Source organism: Notolepis coatsorum, assembly GCF_963971535.1.
Source record: "Notolepis coatsorum genome assembly, chromosome: 3".
Lineage (NCBI taxonomy): Eukaryota > Metazoa > Chordata > Actinopteri > Aulopiformes > Paralepididae > Notolepis > Notolepis coatsorum.
This window is the reverse complement of record NC_140167.1, coordinates 1,484,837-1,494,421: the sequence shown is the minus strand read 5'-3', so window position 1 is coordinate 1,494,421 and position 9,585 is coordinate 1,484,837.

The following is a 9,585-nucleotide window of genomic DNA, read 5'->3' as shown; positions in this document are numbered from 1 at the left end:
CTCTCTGCTAACCAATCAGGAGAGAGCAGCAGACAACAGCGAAGCTGAAGAATGAAGCGTGAAGGGAAGCGTACGAAGCAAAGCACGATGACTTTTTTTTGTTTCTTTTTGTTCTTTCAGAATGCGTAGCGGAGGAAGACAAAATCACACTGTTTTAGTTTTGTTGGAAAGTCAACACGGTTATTTTAGATCACGGTCAGAGTAACGTCGTACTGTTTGACTCGGCAATATTAAGGTTTGTTGGAATGTCAGCCAAGGGTTTTGGCTAAACGGTTAAAAAGATAATACATTTCGGTCAAATCGTAACCGAATTAAAAGCACCTGATGATAATGCGTTTTTCCAGGGAACTAATTTGGCTTGTGGATCGTGCTAGTGGGAGTAGGTCGTGTGTAACTGACTAATAGTTTTAGAGATAAAAGAGAGTGGGTCTTGGTTTCTATGATATGATTGTTTTACCTCACTGTTAAATACGATTTTTTGCACTTGTATCATGTACTACTTGCTGCCTTTTATTTTTTATACATGATTTAACGTCTCACACTGCGGTGGACGGAAAGAACCGAGCCATATCGCAGAGGATTTGACATGATCACGTTAATAAAAACCCTTTCGACGTGTGCGACCTTGAGGTAGAATGTTGAGGACTGAACATTCCAATGATGTCACTGAAACCCCGCGTGTGGAGCTCTGGAATTCCGAGATGGAATATTCCAGAGGGAATTCTCTTCAAAAAGATTTTGCACACCTGGAAGGGTCGATGTTTCATCGCGGGAAACCACACACGACGACATCTGTGTTGGTTTGAATAAACCCGACTGATGAAAACAAATAATTTGAATGGAAGTTTTAAATATGTGCTCTTTTTTCTTTTAATGTATTTTTTCTTTTATTTTTATTCCAAAACCCATTTGGACGCCATCTCCTCCCGAGCACTGACTGTTATGATTGGTTTCTTAAACGAGTAGTTCAATGATGTTTTTTGTACAGTAGCTCATGTATCCGAAACCTGTATTTGTCAACCTGTTTACAGCCTCGTAGCCTCCTAGCTCCACCCCCCCACCTCGTAGCCTCCTAGCTCCACCCCCCCCCACCAATGTGAACCAACCGATGCTGTGTTTCCTACGATGTATTGTGGCGTATAGATAGAACACCGCTGTCCTGTATTCAAGCACCGCTGTTAGCCATGTTAGCGACGAGGACCGTTCCTTCAGAAGGGACCACACTCAGTAGGTAAAAGAAAATAGACACGACACCCAAACTGCCTTTGGTCTCACGTGAGAAATCCATCCGTATTTACCGTAATATGAGACGTGTCGCCGGGATTCTGTCGCCACCAGGGGGAGCCGTTTGGACCCCAATGTGTTTCCCGCCGACTATTAGCATTAAGCTAACATTGCGGCGGGAAATAAACGTGGGTCCTTTTTTTTAATCTTATTGTTGTCACTTTGGCTGCGTTGACACTGCAAGCCTCTATTTATTGCTTAGATCGGATTTTTTTTTGTTCGGTTGTTCATATTCTTTTTTAATGTGGCCGATATCAGATTCCAGTGTGAACCGGGCACTGCTGCTGAACTGACCCGTGTGCGAAAACGACCAATAAAGAAGATGGATGTAAAAATAAATGGTGACAAATGTCGATCTAGAGTGACAAAAAAAAAAAAAAAAAAAAAGGTCACATGAAAGTTGCACGAGTGTTCAGACCTGTATCTGATTTAGGACCACGTTATGAAATATCAGATTCCATTTGATTGGTGCTGTTCACACTGTTGTGAAAGAAAAACAGATCTGATTCAGGCCACTTTTTGCCTGTAGTGTGAACGTAACCTTTGAAACCGTCTATACCACCAATGCAGATCATGAACTTTGACCTTATGATGTATGATTCCTGTCACTCCTTAGTATTAGCACTTTCTATAGGTTTTCAGTAGCCTATACTCGTGGTCTTGCACTGAACTAGCGGGAAAATGTTCCTCTGATCGTTGGACTCATTTCCTACACTTTTCAGGGCTGAATTATATAATCAAAACATCATCTTTTGCGATTATTCTAGGGAATATGGAGTTTTTGGCGATATAACTCCAATATAACCTCTTATAGTCTACACACTGTAAAAAAATAAATGTTTTTTTATGGGGAAATTCACTGTATTCTTTTACAGATTACTTTTGTTTTTCTACTTTAAGTGTAAATGCCAAAAAAAAATGCCAAAATATTTAACCATTAAATAAAGGTTGTAATCTGTAAATGTATTTGATTTGACTGTAATTTGACAGTAAGTATTTGGCAAACCATTGATGATGCCAGACCTTTACAGTTTTCTTGCAGCTTTTTTTCTTACAGTGCGGGCTCTTCCTCTCGGCCTCCCTGTCTCTCGTTTATCACGTGTATATATTTATTTTTATCGTTTGAGAGAATGCCCGTATCGCCGCCTTTGCGATACGGATATTATAACAATGCGTTGTTTTTCTATATTTGCCATAGCGATATGAATTATTGGATGTATTGTTCAGCCCTACTTTCTAACATGACACCGTGTAGAGGAGGCTCAGTCAGCAGCAGTCCTGACGTCTCTGAAGATCGCTTTACCCTTTCACCGCCACACGACAGAAGGTTAGCCCTTTACTATCACACAACCGACGGCGATGCTCCATCATTAGCATCATTAGCTCCGTCGTGTGGCAGTGAAAGGGTTAAAAAAGCACGCTCAGAGGAAGGCACTGACTCTCTCCCTCTCTAGTTCTCCAACTATACTGTATCCTCCTCATCCGTAAACGTTAACCCTTTCACTGCCACAGTATACAGAAGGTTAACCCTTTTACTATCACACAGTGAAAGGGTTAACCTGCCGACTTGTGTGACAGTGAAAGGGTTAACCTTCTGCTGTGTATTGTCGCAGTGTGAAAAGGTTAACCGTTTGGTAGTGCGGCAGTGAAAGGGTTAAAAAGCACTCTCGGAGGAAGGCACTGACTCTCTCTCTCTCTAGTTCTCCAACTATACCGTATCCTCCTCGTCCGTAAACGTTAAGTACCCGGAAACGAGTGAATTGTGTGTTAATGAATTCAGAAAATACTCAGTATTTTATGTTTTTGTTTTGTTTTGTTTTTCATTGTCAAACCCGCATTATTAGTTGATGTGATTTTAATTAATCCTGCTCGTGAGCATGAATTATCTCGCCATTTTATGTTGTTTTGTTTATGTTTTTTTGTGTTCTTTTTTTTTGTCATTTCATCGTGAAAACCGCACAATACATTATTAGTTGGTCATGAACTGTGACGGGAGATGTTCAAGGTTCTGATAACGTTTGGATCAAGTTAAGTTGTCAAACACAAACTTAGGAGAGAACATGTGGCAGACTAATCTAAACTGCAGCTGAGCACCACTGAACCAGACACATTGGCAACTCAGAGCTTAAATAGATCACAGAACTGAATTAAAACGGTCCACTACATGCAGTCAGGTTTTCATTATACTGGTGCTAAACGGTGCATTGTCCTGTTTTATTATGCCATGAAGTTTGATTATTGTTGTATGTCATGCAGCTCTTTATCGCATGATTGAGTGCAAATAAACCACAATGAAATCTCATATTGAATTCTGTGTCCGATTAATTCCATAATAGTTATATATATATATATCATAGTCTCACATTATTACAGAATGTCCAAAGAGTTCTGTCGTATATCACATTCGTATTAGGATGAATTGAAAATGGGGGACCCTGATGTAAACAAGACAAAAGTCTTTCTCTGGTCTGCATCCCCTTAACAATTGTGTGTATTGAGCCGTACTGTAATTTTTACCCATTCTGCAATCTGTTAATACAATTTTCAATCAAGCAATCAAACACCAAATTACAAACATCTCAAAACAAACTGGTCAGACTACTGCTTGACCTGACTCCTAGAACCCACCTCACCCCTGCCCACTTTGACAACCGAGGATGGCTAGACTGTGGTGTCGTTTCAGTAAAAGCCAAGGTATGGCAATTAGGGAGGGGGGGTGGGGGGTTGTTTCCCCCCCCCCCCTTGGTGGATTTTTTTTGTCAAATCAGTTGCGCAATAGTCACTTTTGGTGAGTTGTTTCTATACAATTCACTTATATGACATTATATGACACAGGACTACACAAGCATTTTTAGTATAGAAATGTGTCAACAGACTAAAGCGGGGAACCACAATATTTTGCATACAAATTATGCTTTTTTTTTGTGGCATATTTGAGTTAGACACTATAGTAAAAGTCACCTAGTAAAAGTGAGATAATTGACAATATCAAAACATGCTAGCGCTGTACCGAATAGTTCGAAGCTTCGTTCATAATGTTGACATTCGAATTCTAAATCAACATAAACTAAATTAAATTATAAAAAAAAAATATATATATATATTTTTATTTGCCAAGGTATGGCGAGTGCCATACCTTGCCATACCAGAACGACGCCCCTGCGACAGAGTACAGCAACTTGCAATGGGCCTGGTCTACAAGATACACTACGCGACCAAGGTACCCATGTACATGTCAAAATACTTCCCAAAGGTCAGTGAATACCACGATCACAACACCAGAGGGAGCTCCACAAATCATGTAAAACCCAGATTCGGCTCAAACAAGGGACTAAACACGTTTCGCAATTATGCCACATCAATGTGGAACGCCCTACCCACAGCTGTAAAGGAATGTGAATCACTACCCACTTTCAAAAACACTCTCAAAGAACACCTACGTGAGACTGCAATTCGAAACTGGCCCCTGTAAATGTCCTAACCCAGTTGTACAGTAAATGACCAAGTATGGCTTTGTCAGTATTCCAATGTACAGTGTACAGTGTCCCCCACCCACCCACCCCGGGGCCCCTACCCAACCCCCCCCCCCCTCCAATGTACAGCCCCCCCACCCAACCTCACCTACCCAACCTCCTCCAATGTACAGTTTCTACGTCAAATGTATATACACTCTTTTTCTGGACTCTTTTGGTATCACAAACAGTACTGTATTTGCAAATCTGGTATGTCATAAATGTATAGATGTAGCAGTACTGTATATCTGTATGTCATGTATGTCATATATGTCCTGATGAATTGAAAATGGGGGACCCTGGTGGAAACAAGACGAAAGTCTTTCTCTGGTCTGCATCCCCTTAACAATTGTGTGTATTGAGCCGTACTGTACTGTACCCATTCTGCAATCTGATAATAAAGTTTTCAATCAATCAATCAATCAATCAATTCACATTCCTTTACAGCTTTGGGTAGGGCGTTCCACATTGATGTGGCATAATCAAACAGAAACCTCTTTAACTTTAACGCTTTGGGTGTGAAGACCTCTTTAGTCACTAGTAGCTAAACAGACTCATCATCATGTGTCTCTTCGGGCCAAAGTCCTATTTATAATAATGAGCCTCTAACGGCATGGCGGGCGCATGCGCAGTGGGTCGCTGGCTCGTTGCAGCCCCAGACGGGGGGGGGGGGGGGGGGGCGGCCCGTTACCGACCACTGCACCGGCGCGCAGGATCTGGCAGCGACGACAGCGACGGGCATCGACACATAAGGAATACAGCCAGCGTGGAATAACAACACATAGGCGACGCTGCAATACTGTGAGTATATCGATGCAAATTGGTCCAAATGCATCACTTTATTATTTGGATCATCTGCGAACGCGTCGGTCCGTGCGTGCGTCGCGTCTGTGTTCACGGGGAGGAATGGTGCTTTTATTCTCCATCATCCAGAGAGAAGCGTTGCGCTGCCTTGACGGTCCTGAGTTATTCAGAGAGAGGCCTGTAGAGGGGGTGCGGCGTTTTAACAGAGACACACACACACAGAGACACACACACACACACACAGACACACACACACAGAGACACACACAGAGACACAGAGACACACAGAGACACACACACACACAGACACACACACAGAGACACACACACACAGAGACACACACAGAGACACAGAGACACACAGAGACACACACACACAGAGACACACACACAGACAGACACACACACACAGAGACACACACAGAGACACAGAGACACACAGAGACACACACACACAGAGACACACACACACAGAGACACACACAGAGACACAGAGACACACAGAGACACACACACACAGACACACACACACAGAGACACACACACACACAGACACACACACACAGAGACACACACACACACAGACACACACACACAGAGACACACACACACACAGACACACACACACAGAGACACACACACACAGAGACACACACACACAGAGACACACACACACACAGACACACACACACAGAGACACACACACACACAGACACACACACACAGAGACACACACACACACAGACACACACAGACAGACACACACACACAGAGACACACACACACAGAGACACACACACACACACACACAGAGACACACACAGAGACACAGAGACACACAGAGACACACACAGAGACACACACACACAGAGACACACACACAGAGACACACACACAGAGACACACACACACAGAGACACACACACACACAGACACACACACACAGAGACACACACAGAGACACAGAGACACACACACACACAGAGAGACACACACACACAGACACACACACACACAGAGACACACACACAGAGACACACACACACACAGACACACACACACACAGAGACACACACACAGAGACACACACACACAGAGACACACACACACACAGACACACACACACAGAGACACACACAGAGACACAGTCTGTGTGTGTCTGTGGGTTCCAGATTCAGGGGAATGTTCAGTAATCATCAACATATTTGCTGCAGCAGTCAGTCAGTCAGTATAAGTGCTTGTTCAGCCCCTTCAGCCCCGGCTTCCTTCCAGCGGCCCGTGGGAGAAGAACCGGGCGCTTTATGATGAGAAGAGAATAGAACGACTTCCCTTTCAGCGGCTGCGCTGTTGTTACAGTGAATGCATCCAGGCTGTATCAATGAAATGCCATTAGAGCTACAGCAGCAGCAGCGCAAGGCAAGCGCTCTGCCTCTCTGTCAGGGTGGACTCAGCTTATGGCCTGTAGTCTAATGTGCCTCATTATTAACCAGTTTATTACAGGACAGTTATTATAATCATCTAACTGTAGGCTGTAGCCAAGCCCCCGTGGGACCCGTGCAGTACTGCGCTCCTGCAGGTTCAATATCTCACCACTTGTAAATGATCAGAGATCACTATCACCCCCTATATGCACAATTTGCCCGATTAGTTTATAGTGGCTGACAGCAATAATAACACAATAAACAACGCTCTATGAATTATCTGATTGGACTAATAGCGGATACGTGTTTTACAGTGCTGTTATAGTGTCAGAATAGTGACATGATTGTTCAACGGCTGTCATATTCAGGGGTGGGTTTGATCTTAATAAAAAAGTGTGTTTTCAGCCACGGATGAATCTTTTCTTTTGTGAACTAGTTCACCCGTCTTTTTTCTTCAGCTGTTATACATCTTTGATTGACATTCATAGCTTAGATCATAAATAGTATCAGGTTGACGCACGTCACATGGAAATAGGTTTTATTTTCGGAAACATAACAAAATAATAGTATAAATGTTTTTTGAGAGTTCATTGTTTATCCACCTTTTAGTTGATCATTGTATCACTTGGCTCGTGCATATTAATAGTCTAACGTTTAAGTCCAAAAAACATACACTTAAAATAGAAGATAATACAGTATTTCTCACAGTGTTCTGTCTCGTGGAAAATGATTACAGTAACAACACATGAGATTATAGACTTTTAAGAACTGAATATTCTTATGATGACGACCATGGCCATATAGAGGCCTTGTCACAGAAGGGTTAGTTCTCCTTCTTCCAACATGGCCGCCCGTAACATAGCAACCATTGTTTTGTGCATGCCAATGGCAGAGACAACGGTTGCTACAGTATTGTGCAAGACAATGGTTGCTATGTGTTGATATATGAGAATTATATCAATAAAAAACATAATGCTTTGGTGTCTTATTACTGGATCTTGTCAACAAGTCACATGTGGAACAGTTATATTGTGCGTTTCCCGTGTTTTACTTACTCTACCACAGAAATGAGGCGTTTTCTTTTGTGGTAGTGGCAGTGGTTACCACGGTTACAGGCAGCCTATAGCTCTATTGAGTGGCTGAGGTAGAATTCTGAGAAAACATCTGAACAAGACCAGGCAAGCCTGAGCTAGGTCCCGCCCCCACGCAGGCGTGTCAGTCAGCCTGAGCTAGGTCCCGCCCCCACGCAGGCGTGTCAGTCAGCCAGACAATCAATCAGTCGACCTGTCAGTGAGGGACATTCGCTCTCGTAGGCAAAAAGAAAATACAACATGAAAGGGTTTAAAATGTAAAGTAATCACTGGTTCTATTCAGGCAACGTTATCCAATTTGATTGTGTGATTAGATTAACATAATAGCAGAGTAGATCCATCTCTATTTACACACTGTAGGCTACTGTAATCTGTGTTGTATATCGGTGATACAATCACAACACTGGGCGGGTACATTGTGTTTTATTTTGTGATTATATCCAATCAAAATAGTGTATATTGTCAAAATGCAATCCTTCCATACACCTTATCAGAAAAGGTAAATTATTGTAGTATACCTTTCATTATATAACCCCTAAAAAGGTTGATTTTGAATTATTAAAAGTGCACTATGCTGTTTCAGAGGAGGGGGATTTGTTTGCAGAATCCTGCAAAAGACATTTACTGTGATTCTTATAGAATGATCTCATCTCGTGTTATCATAAATGAAAACAACATATCTTTCTATAGGCACTGTGAACCAAACATAAGGCCCTATACTGTAGAATACAGTATGTTTGCTAATAAAGATGGCAGGGCCTGCCTTTGTAAACGACAACAATGACACAGTAACTTTTCAGGAAGCTTTCTATAGCTTCAAAATAGTGTTTCCAGAGTTCCAGTTTTCCTCTCAGGAGTCAGGACAGTTTGTTTATTCAGTTATTCAAATATACCTTAGAGAGGATTCACTTCTCTGACTCTCACAAAACGACATAGTGCACCTTTAACCCTTTCACTGCCACACGACAGAAGGTTAGCCCTTTACTATCACACAACCAACGGCGATGCTCCATCATTAGCATCATTAGCTCCGCATTTCGCCGTCGGTTGTGTGATAGTAAAGGGCTAAGTGGCTAACCTTCTGTCGTGTGGCAGTGAAAGGGTTACATTCACGTAGACACTTTAAACACTCTTTTAACACTACACCATATCTTATCTATGCATTACTAAAAGATTTGCACTACATCTCTATACCTATTTTTTGCATGTTTGCATTTTGTTGCATTTTGTACTTTAGTTCTGTATATTGTATATATTTTGTATAGTGTTTGGACATTTATTCTTTTAACTTTTTTTACTGTATGAAGCACAATCTCAGGAGGCTCATATACAGAACCAAGCATTTTACTGTAACGTACATGTGACAAATAAAACAAAACTTGAACTTGAAAACTTGCATAGAACATTAAATCACATAGTTATTCATATTAGGATCTAACATCTTACAGTAATGGGCCTCTTTGCAGTTTGATT